The sequence below is a fragment of the Chlorocebus sabaeus genome, chromosome 7 (assembly GCF_047675955.1).
Source record: "Chlorocebus sabaeus isolate Y175 chromosome 7, mChlSab1.0.hap1, whole genome shotgun sequence".
Taxonomy (NCBI): Eukaryota; Metazoa; Chordata; class Mammalia; order Primates; family Cercopithecidae; genus Chlorocebus; species Chlorocebus sabaeus.
Window position 1 is genome coordinate 85314480 of NC_132910.1, and position 21417 is coordinate 85335896.

General features: G+C 37.5%; 1 pseudogene; it reads left to right on the forward strand.

Annotated features, from left to right (window-relative positions):
* Positions 1 to 21211, forward strand: part of LOC103236716 (pescadillo homolog pseudogene) — a 92042-nt pseudogene extending 70831 nt beyond the window's left edge.
* The last annotated feature ends 206 nt before the right edge of the window (positions 21212 to 21417 follow it).

Sequence of the window (21417 nt, forward strand, 5' to 3'; positions counted from 1 at the left end):
TATATGGGTACATTTAAAGAATCTTTTATATGTCAAAATTGCTTAGATAAAATAGAAATTTTGTTTGCAACTAGGAATCACAATGAAAAATAGATAAGTCATTACTCTCCTTCAATGGTAGCTTTATTTATATTCACCAGGATTTAAGTTGTTAGTTTGTCAATTAATTTCATTAGCTTTGTATTTCTGTTCATTATGTTGAAGGCTTTGAGAAAGGTCTATTTGAAATGTGTCTCCAGAGATATCTTTTTTTTTTACTAGAAAATTAATGTGACATTTATCTACTAGACACAGAATCACAAACACAGTAAATAAACTTACAATTTTCTTCCAAATATTCCTATGTCTAAGTCACATGGTTAGAAACTATAGCAGAAGTAGGACAAAAATGGAGAGCAGAAAAGTGTGTGTCCACAGATTTTATTAGTAAGGCAGGAATTGTTACGCAAGCTAAAAGCAGAACAGGAGGGAAGGCTGGGTAGGCCCTTCCCACACAGTTGGTACAAAGGTTGAGATGAATGAAGCAGCTAAAAGCACAGACATTTTTTCTCAAAACTAGTCACTAAAAGCAAAATGGTTGGCCGGGCGCGGTGGCTCAAGCCTGTAATCCCAGCACTTTGGGAGGCCGAGACGGGTGGATCACAAGGTCAGGAGATCGAGACCATCCTGGCTAACATGGTGAAACTCCGTCTCTACTAAAAAAATACAAAACACTAGCCGGGCCCGTGGCGGGCGCCTGTAGTCCCAGCTACTCGGGAGGCTGAGGCAGGAGAATGGCGTGAACCCGGGAGGCGGAGCTTGCAGTGAGCTGAGATCCGGCCACAGCACTCCAACCTGGGTGACAGAGCGAGACTCCATCTCAAAAAAAAAAAAAAAAAAAAAGCAAAATGGTAAATGAGAGAGACTTGACTATAAGGAGACTATTTTCTGAGACTCACCCCTGTGGTTGATATAGGAGAAAAATACACGGCTACACAACAATATGAATAATATTACTCTCTCTCAAACACAGCTTTTCTAGCGTTGGTCATTACAATCAGTCTCAGTGGTCAAATGCCCATCTTTAGAAGCATCTAAGCATGTAATTACTTAATAAAAAACAAAACAAGTTACATGATTATAACTGTTTTTTACTAACATTACATGTTTTATTACATTGCTTAGCAGTGAATGTGAGTGCTATAAAAATATCATGAAAATATCTTTTAGCAAACATTGGTCTGTGAGTTTAAAATATTGACATCTAGTGTTAAAACATGTTGACATAAACTTACTAAAATTAAAAATATAACAGATATTCATCTGCATTTTGTTTAATTGAATATGTCTGTTTTCTTTTTAACTTGTGTCCAAATAAATTCTGGAGAGTTTTACAAAATCAATTTCCGGTCATTTCCATTTAATCATTATGTTTTGTGTTTATTCCTCTTAGCATATTTCCTATTCATCAATTAAAGTAGCCTGTTTTTATTTATGGAATTCTAAACAATGTTAGAGTAAACTATTGGGTGCTCCATTCCAATTAATAAAGGATTGCTGTGCATATGTCTGCGGTTAATATCCTATTTGAACATGTACAATTTATATGTGTGTATATGCATATTGAGTCGTATGTCATTTCACAACAGAGATATGTTCCAAGAAATACATTGTTAGGCGATGTTTTTGTTCGAGCATGATAAGGTGTGTTTATACAAACCCCAACATTATATTACTACACACCTAGGCCACATGGTCTAGCCTATTGCTCCTAGGCTATGAACTTATACAGCATGTTACTGTACTGAATACTGTAGACAATTGTAACACACTATTAAGTATTTGTGCATCTAAACATAAAAAAAGAGTAAGAATGCAGTATTATAATGCTATGGGACCATGAGCACATATGTGTTCCACTGTTACTGAAAAGTTATTATGTAGCACATGACTATATACATAGATATTGTGTATATATATACACATATATACACACACACTTATATACATTTTAATGTATTTGTGTTCTGTTTTCACAATTTGCATTTAGCATATACTATTTGGTATATTATGATTTGATATAGCAATACTGTAATAGTAATGTGAAATATTTGGAAAATTTAGGATGAAATGAGAAAATATTTGATCTTATACAAAAACTTTAAAATTAACCTGGAAAAAATAATAAAATTGAGAAAGAGAACCAACTGTGGTGTTCAAGACAGTTGTTAAATTTGTCAATTGTATTAGCTTAAAAAGTGATTTAAACTCTTGATTCTAAATAATCTTTAGATTCGAGAATATAAAATTGTCTCACATGCTTCTGTGATTAAATTCATAAGAAAATTCTGGCAGATAGGAGATGCTCAATAAGTAGCGGCTTCTTTCCTCAGCAATTTTTCAAAATTGATACAAGGCTTTGCTCATTATTTTTAATCTAGGAAGAGAATACAATCCAGAGGACAGGAATAAGAGTTTCTATGTTTGGGAAATATAAATTGAAATCTCAGTCTGTGCTTAGGATTTAATGTGAATTATTTATATGGTTAAACTGAGTATCAATTTGATTGGATTGCAGGATACACAGTATTGATCCTGGGTGTGTCTGTGAGGGCATTGTCAAGGGAGATTAACATTTGAGTGAGTGGGCTGGGAAAGGAAGATCCACCCTTTACCTGGGTTAATCTGGGTGGGCAGAATCTTATCAACTGCCAGCTAAGCTAGAATATAAGCAGACAGAAAAATGTGAAAGGGAGACTGGTATAGCCTCCCAGCCTACATCTTTCTATCGTGCTGGATGCTTCCTGCCCTTGAATATCGGACTCCATGTTCTTCAGTTTCGGAACTCGGACTGGCTCTCCTTGCTCCTCAGCATCCAGATGGCCTATTGTGGGACACATATATATGTATACATATATGTACATATGAATATATATGTATACATATATATTCCTTTAGTTCTGTCCCTCTAGAGAACCTTGACTAATATAATGATCTTTTTAAGTCTAATTTCCATATCTGCAAAATGTATTTCAAATTTTCTGTTATCTAAAAATGCAATGATGGTCAATGGGGCAATATATATCATCCAAAATATAATTTGACACATAATTGGCAATAACCATATGTATTATATATACATATATATGTACACATATACAGCTTTTGCTTTCTAACCAACACTGTACTAAGTACTTTAAATGCATCACCTAGTTTATTACTCAATAATTTAATTATTATTATCTTTATTAGTTTCACAAATTTTAAAGAATATTTAAGCAAGTTCAATAGAACTTTCTTCAATAATAGAATTTTTTTTGTCTTTTCTGACATGGTAGCTACTAGTTATATGTGGGACATAAAATATGACTAGTACAACCAAAAATTTGTTTTTAAATCTAATTTTATTTAATTTGAAACTAAATAGCTTCATGTGACTGACACATATTGGACAACATGAACATAATCTGTATAGATATAATACTAAGTATATAAATAAAAATTAAATTTAACAGTATCTCTGTTGGCTAGGCTGGAGTGCAATGACATGATGATAGTTCGCTGTAGTCTTGATCTCCCAGGCTAAAGTCATCCTCCTTCCCCCGCCTCCCAAGTAGCTGGGACGACAAGTGCACATTACAGGACCTGACTTTTTTTTATTGTTATTACTTGTTTTGTAGAATTGAGCTCTCACGATGTTGCCTTTGCTGGTCTTGAACTCCTGGGCTCGAGCAATCCTCCTGCTTCAGCCTCCCAAAGTGCTAGGACCACAGGCATAAGTCACCATGCCTGACTTTGGAGTTGTTTTCTAAGATGAGAAATACTTAAAGTTTGTACCATAGAATTCACCACCTCATCTTACATCATTCTGTTGAATATTTTTTAGTGTATGTTAGTGTATGTCCCCAGATTGTGAGGTGAATTCCTGGAAAGCAATAGCTATGCTTTTTCTTTTTTCTTTTTTTTCCTGATACATGCCTATGCCAGAACGCCTTTGTACAATCCTGCCCAGTTAGGCTGAAAGTGCTTCCTTGTCCATTTGCCATATGACAATGTTTCCCTCATCGGTGAACATCTGGATTGGTAAAACTACCATGGTTTAGGGTATTGATTTACAAGAGGTTATTTATAACAAAGAAGGAGATCAGTTATGTGAGATTTTATTTATACAATGACATAAAAATGTTAATAGAATGTTTACTTTTTTTGTTTACTTTGTAATACTTTTTTCAAGAAATAAAAAAAAAAAAAAAAAAAAAAGAAACCCTGATACTCAGTGGCCCAAATAAGAAAAGCAATTAAAAAGTTAAAACTGGGTGGCATCACTGTTGAACATTTCATGTTTGAAGGAGCATGATATCCTAGGAAAGAGAAAATTGAGGAAAGAAATATTGGTCCAGAGAGCTTGTCTGGGATCAGATCCTCTTTTTGTTTATCGAAGTTGGGGAAGGTGTCAAATATCTTTGATTCCATTAAAGAAGAGTGAATTTATGAACAGAGCAAAGAAAATACAATAGAAACTATATCTTGTATAGCAGGTCACAATTATAATGGTGTTTTGTTACAGAGTCATTCTAATTGATGCCTTCCTCTTAAGACATTACTCACTGTCCACTCATGGTTTTAAAAATAACTCACAAGCCTAGGGGAGAGAATTGTCTAGCCAAGAAAAGTACTTGTCCCTTCATCTTAAACCAAAATTTACCTAAGATATTTTAACTTTTACTTAATGTTTAGAAAAGCTTATAGAAAAATAAATTTTTAGAATGGGAAAAATGGTAGGAATTATTCAATCCAAACTCTCTTCTATTATACAGAATAAACTATGATCCAGAAAATACAGACTTGTTTAATGTAAACAAAATGCTTAGCATCAGAGTCAGAATAATACTTTTTTCTTTGTCTGATGTTCTAAGTAATAGTGATGAATATTAAGATTACACTTGAAACAATACTATCTGAAGATTATAGAACTTTTAAAATACTCATAATATACAATAAGTAAGCAAGATGCACTGGAATTTGCTGCAAGTTATTTGAAAGACTTATCAACTTTATTCTCACTCAAGATGGCTATATGCTCTAAATATAGAACATTACAATCCTCTGACCTTAAAGTTATTATAAGACATGCTATGTGTCACTATGGAAGTGTTTAGTCAAGCATATAAAACTCTTAGAAAATCCAATTTAATTTTACCAGCAAATTATTAGGCCTACTAAAGTATGTTTTTACTTTTCTCAAGAGCAATCAAATCCAACAGCATATATCAAAGTTTGATCAACACATTTTTTTTTTAACTACAATACTGCCAATAGATAGAAAATGGGAGACTGACTTCTCTATCATTCTGAAAGCTTCTTGCGTCTGCTCTCCACGCTGTGTTATTAGGTATCACAGAAACACATAAAACCTATGCTAATAGGTGTCATGGAGACACAGAGTAAAAAGTAGATCGATTGCTCAAATGAGACTTCACAGCTGCCTGAAGAGGCTTTAAGGCCTCCCAGGCTATGCAGGTGAAACAACTCATTTTGCCAAGCAGTTTCCCTGTAGGGTCCTCAGCCTTGTATGACCGTCTAATCTGATTTTATCTTCAGCAGAAGTTATTGATTCAAATCAGACAAACCATCATATATGGAACATGGGCCAGGGAACACCTGCGTCTGGCTAGATAGCACATTTAAATTTCATTCTTGGCAGCAAGAATCCAGGATTTTTTAATATGTTTTTATAAATTTATAAGGTGTGACCACACATAACATTTTATATTATGGGAAAATATCTGGAAATAGCCATGTTTTCAAAGCCCATAGGGACATTGTGCTGTGACATTTATAATTCTCATTTAGATATAAATAATCAAGTATCTATTTAATAATGTAAATAGAATAATTCAAAAAAAAAAAAAAGAAACTAAAAGTTCCTTTTTGCTTTGTTTTTGTAATTTCTACCAATTATGGTTGTTACTCTAAGGAGAGTCCACAGAGCTCCTGCTACTACCATTCCAAAAATACTGTCTTTCTCTATCAATATTGTATACCAAAATGTAATAAGTGTTATTTCTTAACATGTTTCAAGTTGAATTTATTTTGTGCTCTAATTTAGGGTCACCCTTTTACTTTGTGCTCTTTCTTTAATATCATTACTTGATAAAATATTATTTGTTTTCTAGATGAAGTTTAAGCATTATTTTCTTTAAGGAAGGTTCTTGATTTCTCAACTTGGTGTGCTCTCCTTAATATCTTAATCCATAAACCTTTTATTTCAAATATGTCCAGTCACTTACCTTTGCTTTAGTTTGTTATTTTTTATTGTTTTCCTTGCCTTTGATTTTAAGTTCCTCCGGGAAATAAGTTATGTTTTATCTATCTTTTTATTTTATTTTATTTTTATTTTTATTTTATTTTTTTTACATTTTAGCATCTATAACAAGTAACATCTAAATAGTTGTCAATACATACTTAGTTGTAGAAATAAATTAATGAATGAACAAAATGAAAATAGCTCACAATATGAAATACCATATCATAAAACCACACAGTTAATCAAACTGCATCTTACAAGGTTCCATAACATATTATTTTAGACTTCTTTTGTCCTAATGTCAGCTTAGCAACATTCCATATTCATAAAAAAAGTGAGCTGAGAGAAAAATATTACTACTATAATGTATTTAGCTTGGCCTTAATGTAGGAGGGGATTATTAAGCTATTAGGAAAACATAAAATGTTAAATTTGTATTTAATAGTTCAAGTGAAAATCAATCAAGAAGTTTAATAAGATTTTCCAGAGAAAGATATTAAATGGTACAACAGTGCTCAATGTTTTTAAGTGAGGCCTGCAAACATGTATTTTAAGTTATATTAGAATATTTTGAATTTATCACTGAATATTTCCCTCGGTTTTATTTATCACCTTGGAAATGACTCAAAACTTTAATCTCACAAAAGGAAGGAGAAGGAAGACAAGGAAGAAGAGAGGAAAGACTAACTTTTTTATTAAGTCTGATATTATGAAAAAGACGAACTGAGATATTGTGATTTCAGATTCAGACCACCACAATAAAACAAATATCACAATTGAGTCATTTTTTTTTTTTTTTTTTTTTTTTTGATTTCCCATTGCATATAAAAGTTATATTGGCCGGGCGTGGTGGCTAATGTCTGTAATGCCAGCACTTTGGGAGGCCGAGGCGGGCAGATCACGAGGTCAGGAAATCGAGACCATCCTGGCCAACACAGTGAAACCCCGTCGTCTACTAAAAAATACAAAAACATAGCTAGGCGTGGCGGCGGGCACCTGTAGGCCCAGCTACTCCGGAGGCTGAAGCAGGAGAATGGCATGAACCCAGGAGGCGGAGCTTGCAGTGAGCCGAGATCCGGCCACTGCACTCCAGCCTGGGCGACAGAGCTAGACCCTGACTCAAAAGAAAAAAGAAAAAAAAAAAAAAAGTTATGTTTACATTATACTTTATAATAAGAGTGCAATAGCAGTATGTCTTAAAAAAAAGTACATACCTTAATTAAAGTGTATTTTATTACTGATAACACTAATAATCCTCTGACCCTTCGGCCAAGCCTAATATTTCTGCTGGTGGAGGATCTTGCCTTGATGCTGATGGCTGCTGACTAATCACCATGTTGGTTGCTGAAGGTTGGGGTGACTGTGACAATATCTTAAAATAAGACAGTGAGGCTGTCACATCAATTGACTTTTCTTTCATGAAAGATTTTTCTGTAGCATATCATGCTGTTTGATAGCATTTACCCACAGAACTTACCTCAAAGTTGGAGTAAATTCTCAAACTCTGTCATTGTTTTATTAACAAAGTTTATGCACTATTCTAAATCATTTGCTGTCATTTTAACAAGGTTCATAGTGTCTTCACCAGTAGTAAATTCCACTCATGAGATCATTTTCTTTGGTCATCCATAAAAAACAACTCTTTATCCATTAAAGTTTTATCATGAGATTTTAGGAATTCAGTTACATCTTCTAGTTCTATTCCTATTCCCACCACATCTATACTTATTATCATATCCTCTACCGAAGTTTTGAACACCAAAGTCAACTCTGAGGGTTGGAATCGACTTCTTCCAAATTCCTGTTAATGTTAATATTTTGTCCTTCTCCCATGAATCATGAATGTTCCTAATGATTTCTAAAATGGTGAATCCTTTTCTGTAAGTTTTCAATTTACTCTGCCCAGATCCAGCAGAAGAATCACTCTCTATGGCAGGGATAACCTGAACCAAGGGCATTTCTTGAATAATAGGAGTTGAAAGTCAAAATTACAGCTTAATACATGAACTGAAGGATTGGTGTAGTGTTAGAAAGCTTGAAATCATATATTTATCTTCTTATACATCCCAAACAGAGCTCTTGGATGACCAGATGCAGTGTTGGTTAGCAGTAATATTCTGGAAGAAATCTTTTTTTCTGAGCAGTAGGTCTTGACATTGGATTTAATAGATATGCTGTCTTTCAGGTTTTGTTATTCCATTTCTAGAGCACAGGGTAGATTTAACATGATTCTTAAGGGCCCTAAGATTTTCAGAATGGTAAATGAGTATTGATTTCAACTTAAAGTCAACAGTTGTATTAACCAGTAAGAAAAGAGTCAACCTGTCCCTTGAAACTTTGAAGTCATACACTGACTTTTCCTCTCTAGCTATGAAAGTCCTCAATGAATTCTTCTTCCAGTATTAGGCTGTTACATTCACATTGAAAATTTGTGGATAAGTGTATCTACCTTCATTAATTATCTTAGATAGGTTTTCTGAATAACTTGATACAGCTTCTACAACAGCATTTGCTGCTTCACCTTGCACTTTTTGTTATAGAGACTATTTCCTTAAACTCATGAACCAACAACCTCTCCTAGCTTCCAACTCTTCTTCTGCAGCTTCCACACCTCTCTTAATTTTCATAGATTTGAAGAGAGTTAGGGTCTTGCTCTGGTTTACAACTTGGCTTAAGAATTTAACACTAAATCTTTCTTCATATCAGCAATAAGGTTGTTTCACTTTGTTATTCGTGTGTTCACTGGAGTAGCACTTTTACTTTCCCTCATGAGCTTTCCCTTTTCATTTACAACATGGATAACTGGTGCAGGAGGACTACCTTTTGGTCTGTCTTGGCTTTCAACATGCCTTCCTCACTAAGCTTAATAATTTCTAGCTTTTGAATTAAAGTGAGAGATATGAGACTCTGCCTTTCACTTTAACGCTTAGAGGCCATTGCAGGGTTATTAACTGGTTTAATTTCAATACTGTTGTGACTCAGGGAATAGGGGGGGTCTGAGAAGAGTGAGAAAGATGGGGAGAACATCTGATCAGTGGAGCAGTCAGACCACACGTAACATTTATCGATTATTTTTCCTGTCTTATATGGGCGTCGTTTGTGGCTTTCCAAAACAATTACAATAGTAACATCAAAGATCACTTATCAAAGATCATCATAGCAGATATAATAAAAACTTTTGAAACATTCCAAGAATTACTAAAATGTTATACATGTTAGGCAGGGATCTAGACCCAACATGGTGGAGTTACCCGGCGTAGCAGGCCTTTTGTTAAAGACTCCCTTCACCCTCGTACACACCCGCAGACTTACATGCGTCAGAGTTCCGGCTGGGCAACCACACCCCCATGACCTGCAGCTCACCTGCATTCCCCAAGTTCGTAAACAGCAGTTTCAGTTGACAGTTTCCAAAGACCCCTTCGTCATGACCCTTACTCAACTCCTGTCCTAGTAGTTTCAAGACCCCCCAGGCCCTGTTTGCACAACCAGCTTCCGTACCTCTCGGGCTATACAAAGCCCCTACCCTCCTCCCTCAGTGCGACTTCCTCGGCCCACGCCTTTGGACCCCCTCGCCCGCAACCCCTAATAAAAGCTATTCTCACTGCCATTTGCCTTGTGTCTTTGTTCCCAGTTCGGCTCCAGCCTCAGTTTACCTTTACAATACAGAGATACACAGTGAACACATACAGTTGAAAAAAATGATGCCAACAGACTTGCTTGACACAAATTTGACACAAATCTTGAATTTGTGAAAAATACAGTATCTTCATAGGGCAATAAAACGGGGTATGTCTGCATTCCCTACAATCAAGTGGAGCAGAGAAAAATGAGTATTCTCTGTGTAGTTGTAATATCATATATAAATTGAACTATTCATAAATTTTAATGTAGCATCAGCAATACGAATGGGATAGATGCAACCTGTTTATGAGGGTGGTGTCATAGGAATTCAAGTAAGAATAAGAAACAACAGTGTAAGAAATACTGCTATAGACACTATTTACTTATATCATTCATTTGTCATTTTCTATATGTATTATCTAAGACTCTCTTCACACAAAATTAGCAGAGTTGTGTAGCTGTGACTAAGATTTTACGGTCTATAAAGCCAAAAACATATATTATTTGACCTTTACAGAAAAAAAATTGATGACCCCATCACAGAACATGTGCTCAGTGAGTCAGATAAGTAATGCTTTATGAGGACTCTTCACAGCACCAAACCAAGAGAGAACACAACAGAAGGTCTGAGAAAGGGCTTTGTGCTCATATGCTGTATATTCTGTTTGATGATAAAAAATATGCATATTGCTTACTTCAAGAAGTAATAACACGTATCTAAAAACTGAGGCTGAGACAGAGATTTGGGTACTAGTTGAAGGTACTATATTTGGGTACTATGTTGAAGGATAGCTTTTAATAAAAAAAAAATAGTCTGAAGTGAGCGAAAGGAAAAGGGAAGGGTCAAGCAAGACTATTAATTCCAGTAAAGTATACCCTGGGCTGAATCTACACTGGAGGATGAGGCTTCTGAAACAGAAATCTTACTGTAGTGTTTTGCCCCTTTGAGGGAAAGGTGCCCCTATATCAGTCGTTCATGAATGGATACTGCCCCAGTATGAGTAGGTGGATACATAACATTCCAACAAAGTTTTTAGCTGAAGCAATTATCTAGGAACTGGGGTACCTGTTAGCCATTAGCAGGCAGCACTTACAATAGCTGGGGGATAGACACATCAGCCTGCTAACAGGAGATCTAATGGAGAACAAACAGCACCTACTACAGAATCTTACTCAAATAACAGTCAACTAAATGTCTACTGGATTTCAGTCTTGATCACTACCAAATGATGCATCCAGAATGATCTTTCCAAAGTGCAAACCTCAGCAACTGCTTGATTAGAAACCTTTGAGAGTCCTCTTAGGACATCTGTTGAGTCACCCATGGGCTGGCCTCTCTAGATACTCGTTACTTATTCATGGCCCCAAACCTCATTTTCTATGAACAAACCCTAATCTTACTTCCTTTACTAGTAGAGTATAAAAATATTAGAATTTCCCTAAAAATGTTAAGTTGCCTTATCCCTTAGCACTTTGCCCATGCTGAAACCTGTATCTTACGTCATATGTTGGCATATACATTGAAGAATTCAGTGCCCCTCCTACTCTCAAGTGACCACTTCAATACAGGAACTGCTGAGACTTAAATATTAAATTCCTAGTGGCTTTATTCAAAGGGAATATGGTAGACTGGGAAAAAAAAAAAAAAAAAAAAAAAAAAAAAAAAAAAAAAAAGATGAATGCTCTGCAGCTTTACTTGTCAAGAAGTCAAGTTTATCTATGTTAAAATCTCTTGAAACTTGGCAAGGTTTATGACTTGCTTAGGCCTGTGAAACAGTAGAAAACCTGATGCAAATGGATATTTAAAGTGCTGGCACAATAAGGCTTTGGAACTCTAGGGTTACCATGGGAATGAGTCTAGGCAAGGCTAATGTAGGATTGTAGGATAAAAGAATACATAGAGAGAAAAGCAAGTTGGTCCCAGATGTCCCATCCATCATAACCAACCAGTCACAGCTGGTCCACCATTTAACTGCAGATGCATGAGAATAAGATAATCCATGCCTGGTTCAAATCAGAACTGCCTAGTAAACCCAGCCCAAATTACGTACCTACAGAATCATAAAGTCAATTTTTCAGCCACTAAATTTTTTGGCAGTTACTCCTATAGAGAGAGTTGTCCTATAGAAGATGTTCCACTCATTTATCAGGCTCTATCAAGTATAACTAAAATATTGAGAAGCCCTTAAACTGGAGAGAAAAACAAGTTAAAGTGAAAAACATAGGAAAAAATATTCTTAGAGACTAAATCAGTGAGTTACATTATTCCTCTGAGAAGGTTTATACCCAAAAGATTATAAATCATTCTGCTATAAAGACGCACGCACATGTGTTTTTATTGCAGCAGTATTCACAATAGCAAAGACTTGGAAACAACCCAAATGTTCATCAATAATAGACTGGATTAAGAAAATGTGGCACATATGCACTGTGGAATACTATGCAGCCATAAAAAAGGATGAGTTCATGTCCTTTACAAGGACATGGATGAAGCTGGAAATCATAATTCTCAGCAAACTATCACGAGAACAGAAAATCAAACACCGCATTTTCTCACTCATAAAAGTTGAACAATGAGAACACATGGACATAGGGAGGGGAATATCATACACAGGGGGCTGTTCGGGGATGGGGGACTAGGGGAGGGATAACATTAGAAATACTTAATGTAGGGACAGGTTCATGCATGCAGCAAACCACCATGGCACATGTATACCTATGTAACAAAACTGCACATTCTGCACATGTACCCCAGAACTTAAAGTATAATAATAAAAGAGATAAAGCAAGAGAATTGACTCCAAAATGTGTGCATCTGTTTTCAGATAACTTATTTCAACACTATTCCCATTGTTGTACATTTCTAAATTCTATCCTTCACTCAATCAAATCTGGGGACTGAAATTCCATCAATCTCATTATTTCCACCTGGTTCTCGCAAAAGTATGGTAAAGAATCACACCAAATGTCAGAGCTCTTCCAAAAGAGTTGAGTTTTTGTTGTTGTTGTTGTTGTTACAAGGAATATGGTTCATATGAGAAAAAAATAATAATTTAAGAATAGAATCCTTCTAAGCTCTATGAAACTGTTTATAAGAAACATTTGCAGGTAATCATCTTTATTGCCACATAATAGGCATTGGGTGTTTACTACATAAATTAGCTTATCATCATCAGATAAATGAAGTTACTTTATTGCCTCTGTAATTAAGTGGAAAGATGGCAGGATGAGAAAGTAACTCTTGCTTCTTTGGTTTGCAAAATTCAAAATGTTGAGCTTGATCCATTTGCTTCCGATGACCAAAACCTTTAGCTTCAATAACACTCATAAAACCTATCCCTGCCAATGCTACAGTAATGTAAGCATAATATTTATTTTATCTTGTTTACACTTGGAAGGTAAAAGAGATAAAAATTGTCAGAAAATCTCAGCAGTTCACATAAATTCATGTCTTCTTAAACATCTTTTCCTACAACATAACAAAAGCACAGGGCATCATGCTATATTTTACTGACATTGTAAATAGTGATTTTTAAAGATTTCTGGCTTCATGACTTCCTCTCTCCTGTTGCTTTCCACAAGTTTCAGGAATAATGTAAGAATATATGTAGTCAAATATTTTTTCCTTCCACACCCTGGACCATACAATACGTCTTCAATGATATCCTACAAAACACTGTGTTAGACTATGAACAGAGATGACAGCCTAAAATGAAACAAACAACCCCCAACCCCCCAAAAACCAAATATATCTAAAGTAAGGATTTATAAAGTCATTGCAAAAGGAGTCCCAAATTGCCATTATTGGATAATATGGGATTCTGGTGCATGGATTTTAAAGCAATATAGAGATATTCACTACACATGTCTTCAAATGTGCATACTTTTCCTTTAGTTGTGACAGCAGTCATCTGATATTGATGAACTCCGAATGATGCTCAAATACAGAAAGATGCTCTTAAATGTGACCAGTTGAAGACAAGGTATCTTGGTCACTATGGTGGTTATTATAATATTTGCTATTGCCTATATATTTTAGTACAACCAGAAAATATAAGAACATGAAATATTTTCTATGCCATGCTAGAATTTAAGTTCCACATATGTACAAATTGTTGTTTAGCTCACCAATGTATCCCAAGCATCTAGGATATGGTCTGACATGTAACTGGTGTTAAATTAGTGACCGGATGAATATATGATGAGATAGATTCTGGTTATTTTCTGTACTGCTGAAGTGTTAGGGGTTCTTTTCTCCTTCAGTGTTTCAAATTATTTGCTGTTCTGTATATTTTGTCATAAACATAACAGAGGTCAGTTTAAAATATCTACTGAGATGTATTTTACAGGCATTAAGAGGAGCAGGACAAATACTTGGGGAAACTTTGCAGCACGGGACAGGAGTCTGAACAGCTATCAGAGTATAATTTTAGGTAGAAAGCAAACAGTAATGCTGTGGTCAAGGCCTGCTCTTGCTTTTAGGTTTTCCTGTAATGCTAGTCACTCACATTCACAGTCCTCTTCAAGAAGAGTGAACTCTCTGTGTCATTTTTAGACAACCAGAAAGGCTTAAAACAAAAAAATGATTGACTCTTTATCCTTTTTTTATTCCAATAATGCACTGTTCCTTTTATTTTATTGTCCATTAACCTTAACATATTCAGCATTAGAATTTCAGTTACGAATCTCCAGTGTATTTCAAAAATTCAAATAACTGATACTTTGATCACATTTTCAACTTGTATATCAGAGCATTAAGGATGTTAGCTGAAGTCTGTTCTCTCTCTAACCCCATATAATACAAACACACATATGCACACACATATAAATATATATAAATGTAAAAAAATCATATATAAATATATAAAATAAACGTGTGTATATACATAAATATATAAAACATATGTGTACATATAAAAATATATAAAGTGTGTGTGTGTGTGCTTAACACTTTAGGAAAAATCATAATGCTTTCTTCTCAAAAGGAGACTCAGATTTTTAAATACAAATCCCATTCCTTTGAAGAAGAGTTAATTGTATTTCCTATTTAAAATTTAAAGTGAAATCACCTATTAAGAAGAACAATACTTTTCCTTCAAATAAAATACAATTCTTACAAAAATATACTTGAATAAATCTAAATTAATAAAACGGTAAATGAACTAATTACCTTCTTCTTTTATTAAAGATTAGTAGACGTCCCAGGGAACATTAAGCTTAAATTTGAACAAATTATTGAAACTTGACCAGCAATTTGAATGGAAACTGTATGTGTGGAAAATTATACAATGTAAAAAGGTAGTATCATTTTTTTGTACTTTTTGGTGAACTATGTGGTAGTTTTTATTACATATATTTTTGCATTATTACCTACTGCAACAAATCAGAGGGATATAATGCTTCATGCAGGGTGACAACACTGTGAGACAGCAGTCATAAATAACAGAAGTGAAAGCACACTTTTGACTTTTGAATAACATGTCTTTCCACTGATTCGGAGTAAGCGTCAAAGCTCTGCTTTGAGAAATCCTATCTTTGAACTACTCTACATGGAGTAGAGTAAATATGGCCTTATCTGGGTTCAGTTTTCAAATAAAAGTTAAAATAAAAATGAAATCATCCATGCATTTCTAAATCAAGCTATGTCATATTATCCTCTCACCTTTCTTCTTTTTCACCAATGTACCATGAATTGAAGATTATTTTTGTTGTCATAAAGTCATATTTATGAAATGCAAAATATCAAAGAAGGAACTCCATAAGGTGGGCTAAAGGTTATTTTTAAAACACAGCAAATAAAAATAAACACCAAAACTTTATATTTTAATTTTCTTTGTCAAAAAATTCAAACATGCTAAAATAGTATTTTAGCAGTCTCTAACTGTTTTTATATAGACTTTTAGATAATTACTTATCTACGGGAAGTTTTAGAAGGAACCATAGTTTCACAATTCTATGAAAAATTTTGTTCATACTCCTAATTCTCCATAAGTTATTGTTGTATATTTCAATTTTTGCTATTTCTTGAAGCTAGAGTTTTCAAACTCCTCTCATGCATATGAAAACCTACTGAATTTGAGATCAGTGTATACAGCTACTTATTAAGCATCTACAACTTGGATTCCTTAAAGGAACCCAAAATCCAACTACATATCTGGGCTCATTATCTTTTCAATCAAACCAATCTTTGTTCTCTCATCTGTTCAGATATTAAAGCCAAAATCTAAAAAGGTGCAACCAATCCTTGCCAAATTATCTTTCCTTGATAGCCCCATATTTAGTCTCATATCAAGTCCTGCCAATATCACCAATGTATTTAAGAACTTCTCTCCATCTCCATTCTTACTACTTGTATCCAAATTATCATCCCATTTTTTTTCTGTATTGATGCAACATCCTCCTACATTCCTACATTTATTTTTACCCTTTTCACCTTCTTTCATATATTACAGCTGGAGCAATATTTTCAAAATGACAACCCGAACATGTCCCTTCAGTGTATAAAAACGTTAAGCTGATCTCACTGTTATTAGCATAACCCCTCAAACTGTTACATACAAGATTTTGCACAATATGGTAACTGACAAATTATGTCTCCTCGTTATAGGTTACCATAATGCTCCAGTTTTTCTTAATAAAATATATGGACATGTACACATACATACCTATGTGCTTGCCTCTCATCTCTTTCACTTAAGATTATGAGGACAGAGAGCTTGCGGTTCTGACCCTAGCCTGCTTTTTCCAGCCTCTAGCCCAATTGGTTCTGAATTAATAAATGAATTACAAAAACACAGAGGGGAAAATTACCAGGCTATGCATAAAGGAAAAAGTAAAAATAAGATAGCAATGGTTAATTTTGACAACCTTAACTAAGAGGAAATGAATGACAACTGAACAAAAGTAACTTGGTGATGAGAAATTCATTTATTCATTTACCCTTGAACTCAAAATACATTTCCTGAGAGTAGATAGTGTTTCGGAAACTCAGTTGCCAAAAAAGAACTCATTCACTAGTGTAGCGTATAACTTATAAATACATCATTGAATTGAAGTGAGAGATGTTTTCATGGAGAAATTCAGAAGAGACATCGAAAGCATAAATGAGAATAAGAGAATCCTACATAGGATTTTATAAATGTTTAAGAATTTGACCATAGAAATTTTCTAGTTAATACTGTATAAAAAATCCTGAACGTTTGGTATAGAAAACAATAAATATTTATAAGTAGAGAAATGATTCAGTAAAGTATGCTCTGGTCATAGTAAGAAATACTCTCGAACCATTATACACAGCAAGATAGATGGGTAGTACTGACCTGGAAATATATCAATGGTATTTTGCTCAACATAAAAGAGAAAGTTGCAAAATAAAATATATGAGCATATGTGTGCAGAAATCGTGAATGCAATTTAAATGGTCTAAAAGGTAAACATTACATGTACCAAAATGCTAACAATGGTTAACTCTGAGGAGAAGATTTACATGGCAAATGAGATAATCTAAAGGGAACTTTCTAATTATTGCATGCTATATATTATGTTCTTATTTGTGTTTCAGTATATGCATTGTTTTTGCTTTTGTATTTGTTAAATAATTGTTCTAAAAATAAGTTAAAGGTGCTCACCTATTGGGTTAGATATAAAGGGACGAGTTCATCATTTATAGATTTGACTTTTGCCCACATTTGTTCTGTACTGTCCTACGGCTGTCTAGTTATCTCTTTATGTGCCCAGTGGGATAGAAAACAAAAACAAAAACTACTTGCAGTTTCAGAAACACCATGACATTGAATACTACGTTGTTTGAACATAAGAAGGAGACTGAGAGGTGACAACATGCTAGCAGCCTTGGCTCTCAGCGCCTTCTCGGCCTTGGCATCCACTCTGGCTGGCTTGAGCCCTTCAGCCCGCCTCTGCACTGTGGGAGCCGCTCTCTGGGCTGGCCGAGTTGGCAGTGGGCTCCCTCTGCTTATAGGGAAGTGTGGAGGGAGAGGCTGGCGGTGGGGGGAACCGGGGCAGTGTGCAGAGCTCACCGGCCAGCGTGAGTTCTAGGTGGGTGCGGGCTTGGCGGGCCTCACACTAGGAGCAGCCGGCGGGCAGCACTGGCCCTGGGCAGTGAGGGGCTTAGCACCTGGGCCAGCAACTGTGGAGGGGACGCCGGGTCCCACAGCACTGCCAGTCCACCTATGCCACGCTTGAATTCTCACCAGGCCTGAGCTGCCTCCCTGAGGTGCAGCCCACCATACCTGAACCCCCAGTGGTGTGTTCCCATGCTGCCCGAGCCTCCCCCACGGGCACTATCCCCTGATCCCCGGCACCTGGTGCTATCCACCACCCAAGGGCTGAGGAGTGCCAGGGCAACTCATGGGACTGACAGGCAGCTACGCCCATGGCTAGGCCCGGCCGGGCACGGCATCCATTAGGTGAAGCCAGCTGGGCTCCTGAATAGGGTAGGGACTTGTAGAACTTTTATGTCTAGCTGGAGGATTGCATATGCACCAATCAGCACTCTGTGTCTTGCTCAGGGTTTGTGGATGCACCAATCAGCACTCTCTATCTAGCTAATCTGGTGGGGACTTGGAGAACTTTTATGTCTAGCTGGAGGATTGTAAATGTACCAATCAGCACTTTGTGTCTAGCTCAAGGATTGTAAATGCACCAATCAGCACCCTGTGTCTAGCTCAGGGTTTGTAAATGCACCAATCAGTGCTCTGTGTCTAGCTAATCTAGCGGGGACTTGGAGAATTTATGTGCCTAGCTAAAGGATTGTAAATGCACCAATCAGCACTCTTTGTCTAGCTCAGGGATTGTAAACGCACCAATCAGCACCCTGTCAGAACGTACCAAACAGCTCTCTGTAAAATGGACCAATCAGCTCTGTGTAAAATGGACTAATTGGCACTCTGTAAAATGGACCAATCAGCAGGATGTGGGTGGGGCCAGATAAGGGAATAAAAGCAGGCTGCCGGTGCCAACAGCCACAACTTGCTTGGTGTGGAGGCTTTGTTCTTTTGCTCTTTGCAATACATCTTTCTGCTGCTCAGTCTGGGTCTGTACTGCTTTTATGAGCTGTAACACTCACCGTCAAGGTCTGCAGCAAGACCATGAACCCACCAGGGAGGAATGACCAACTCCAGACCACGAACGCACCAGGAGGAATGAATAACTCCAGATGGGAGGAACAAACAACTCCAGATGTGCCTCCTTAAAAGCTGTGACATTCACAGTGAAGGTCTGCAGCTTCACTCCTGAAGTCAGCCAGACGAGGAACCCACCAGAAGGAGGAAACTCCGAACACATCTGAACATCAGAAGGAACAAACCCCGGACACATCATCTTTAAAAACTGTGACACTCACCATGAGTTTCCATGGCTTCATTCTTGAAGTCAGTGAGACCAAGAACCCACCAATTCTGGACACAAGACCATTAAATAATTTTTTTTTCAATAAAGTAATAGTTACTTGAACCATAATAAAGTAGGCTATAGGTCATTAAAAGGCAATGTAAACTTTTTTGTAATGCATTTTTATCCCCGAAGTTGAAATATATAATTAAGTGCTAAAACTGAAGACTAAATGTTATGAAATTAATTAATATAAAGTTTGGTTTATGTTTAGAGAGTAAAAGATTTTTACAAGAGGACAAACACAGACTTCGGGAGGAAGTGGCACTGTCAGTCTGCGGCACTCATGGGATGCTTAACGTGGAGCTACAGGAGGCCTTGAGCAGCAGCAGCAGGAAGGAGGCTCACCCGCCAACTACATCACCGGAAGCAAAGCCAGGAAAGAAGCTCCCACTGAACATGGCTGACTTGAGGCCACGGTGCCTCTTGATGGGCATTTATCCTCATGAACCTAAACACAAGAAGAAGGTTAATAAAGGTGGTACTGCGGCCCAAACTTGTTACCTTATGGAAGACATCAGGTTTCTCCTCCAAAAATTCATCTTCAACAAGGTCCGGGAATACAAGGAATCTGTCTGGAAGCCCCGGAAGGCCTATAGGAAGAGCGAGCGGAACACCGAGGAACGTGTAAAGGACAATAAGGTTGACCACAAACATGACCATATCATCAAGGAATGGTACCCCACATTCACTGACGCCTGGGGGGACCTGGGTGGCGCTGCCTTCTCCATGTGCTTCCTCTTTTCCACCTTCCCCTGGACTGAAGTCCCATGTAGAGACCATTCAGCTGTGCTGCGGGCTGGCAGTGGAGTTCATGCATTACGTCATCGCTCCCTGTGCCCTGAGCAAGGTCTTCCTGTCCGTCAAAGGCATTTACTACCAGGCTGAGGTGCTGGTACAGCCCATTGTGTGGATCACCTCCTATACTTTCTCCCACCACCACCAGACAGACGTGGACTCCAGAGTCACGACCACCTTCACCTCGTTCTACACCACCCTACTGGGCTTCATCCATGAACTTCAGCCTCTATCAGTCGCTCAACGTTCACTATTCCCTCAAGCTGAGGGTCAGGCCCAAGCAGAGGCGAAGGCCAGTGATGGTACCTACGCGCTGGACTCGGAGCAGCCAGTGGAGAAACTGGAGGCCCTCAGTGTGAGCCTGGCCCACGCTGCGGTGCTTGCCACAGAGGAAGAGGCCGAGGTGGATGGGTTTCCCACCGATGGGGAGTTGGCGGTGCAGAAGGAGGACCTCAGGAAGGAGCTGGAGGTGCAGGAGCACCACAAGAAGCTTTCTGAGGGCTTAAAGTTTTTCCTTAACTGACAGGTGTCCCCTGAAGCCCTAGCCTTCGTCATCAGGAGTTTTTGGGGAGACATATCCTGGCAAAAGCCTTTGTGCATCAGTCTCAAGTATGCAGCACCCACCAGATTGTCGACTGGCCTGGGCAGCAGACGTCAGTTATTAGCAGGCACTATGTGGAGCCCCAGTAGGTGTTTGACTCCATGAACGCTAGACTGCACTTCCCTGGAGCAGAGTACTTTCCTGCAATGCAGCTACCCCCACACCCTTCACCCTTTGTGACTGAGGAAGAAGGAGATTACATCCCACCTGAGAAGCTGAAGCTTCTGGCTCTGCAGCTGGGAGAGGACCCAGGAAACTTGAATGAGTCAGAAGAGGAGGAGGAGGAGGAAGACAAGGTGATGGTGATGAAGGGGGAGTAAACGAAGAGGAGGGTAGTTTGGAGCAGCTGCTGGCCCAGGAGGAGGAGAGCGAGGCCAAGCTCCTGATCATTATGATGAAGAAGCTGGACAAGTACCTGTACCAGAAGATCATGTTTGACAAAAGGCAGAAAAGCCAAGAGGCCAAAAAGCTACCAGAGTAGCAGAAAGCCCATGATGAGGCAGTGAGATCTGAGAAGAAAGCAGAGAAGTCAAGGCCGGTTTGAGTGCCAGTGGCCCCTCAGAGGGCCGAGGCCAACTCCCCAGCAGCTGAATGTGGCAGAGGCAGGTCAGAGCACCTAAATGTGGTGACAGATCAGAGTCGCTTCTCTTCTTCCTTCCTCCAGCCAGTCCTGACCCCTCATGCTCCCTGACTAGCGTGGTGG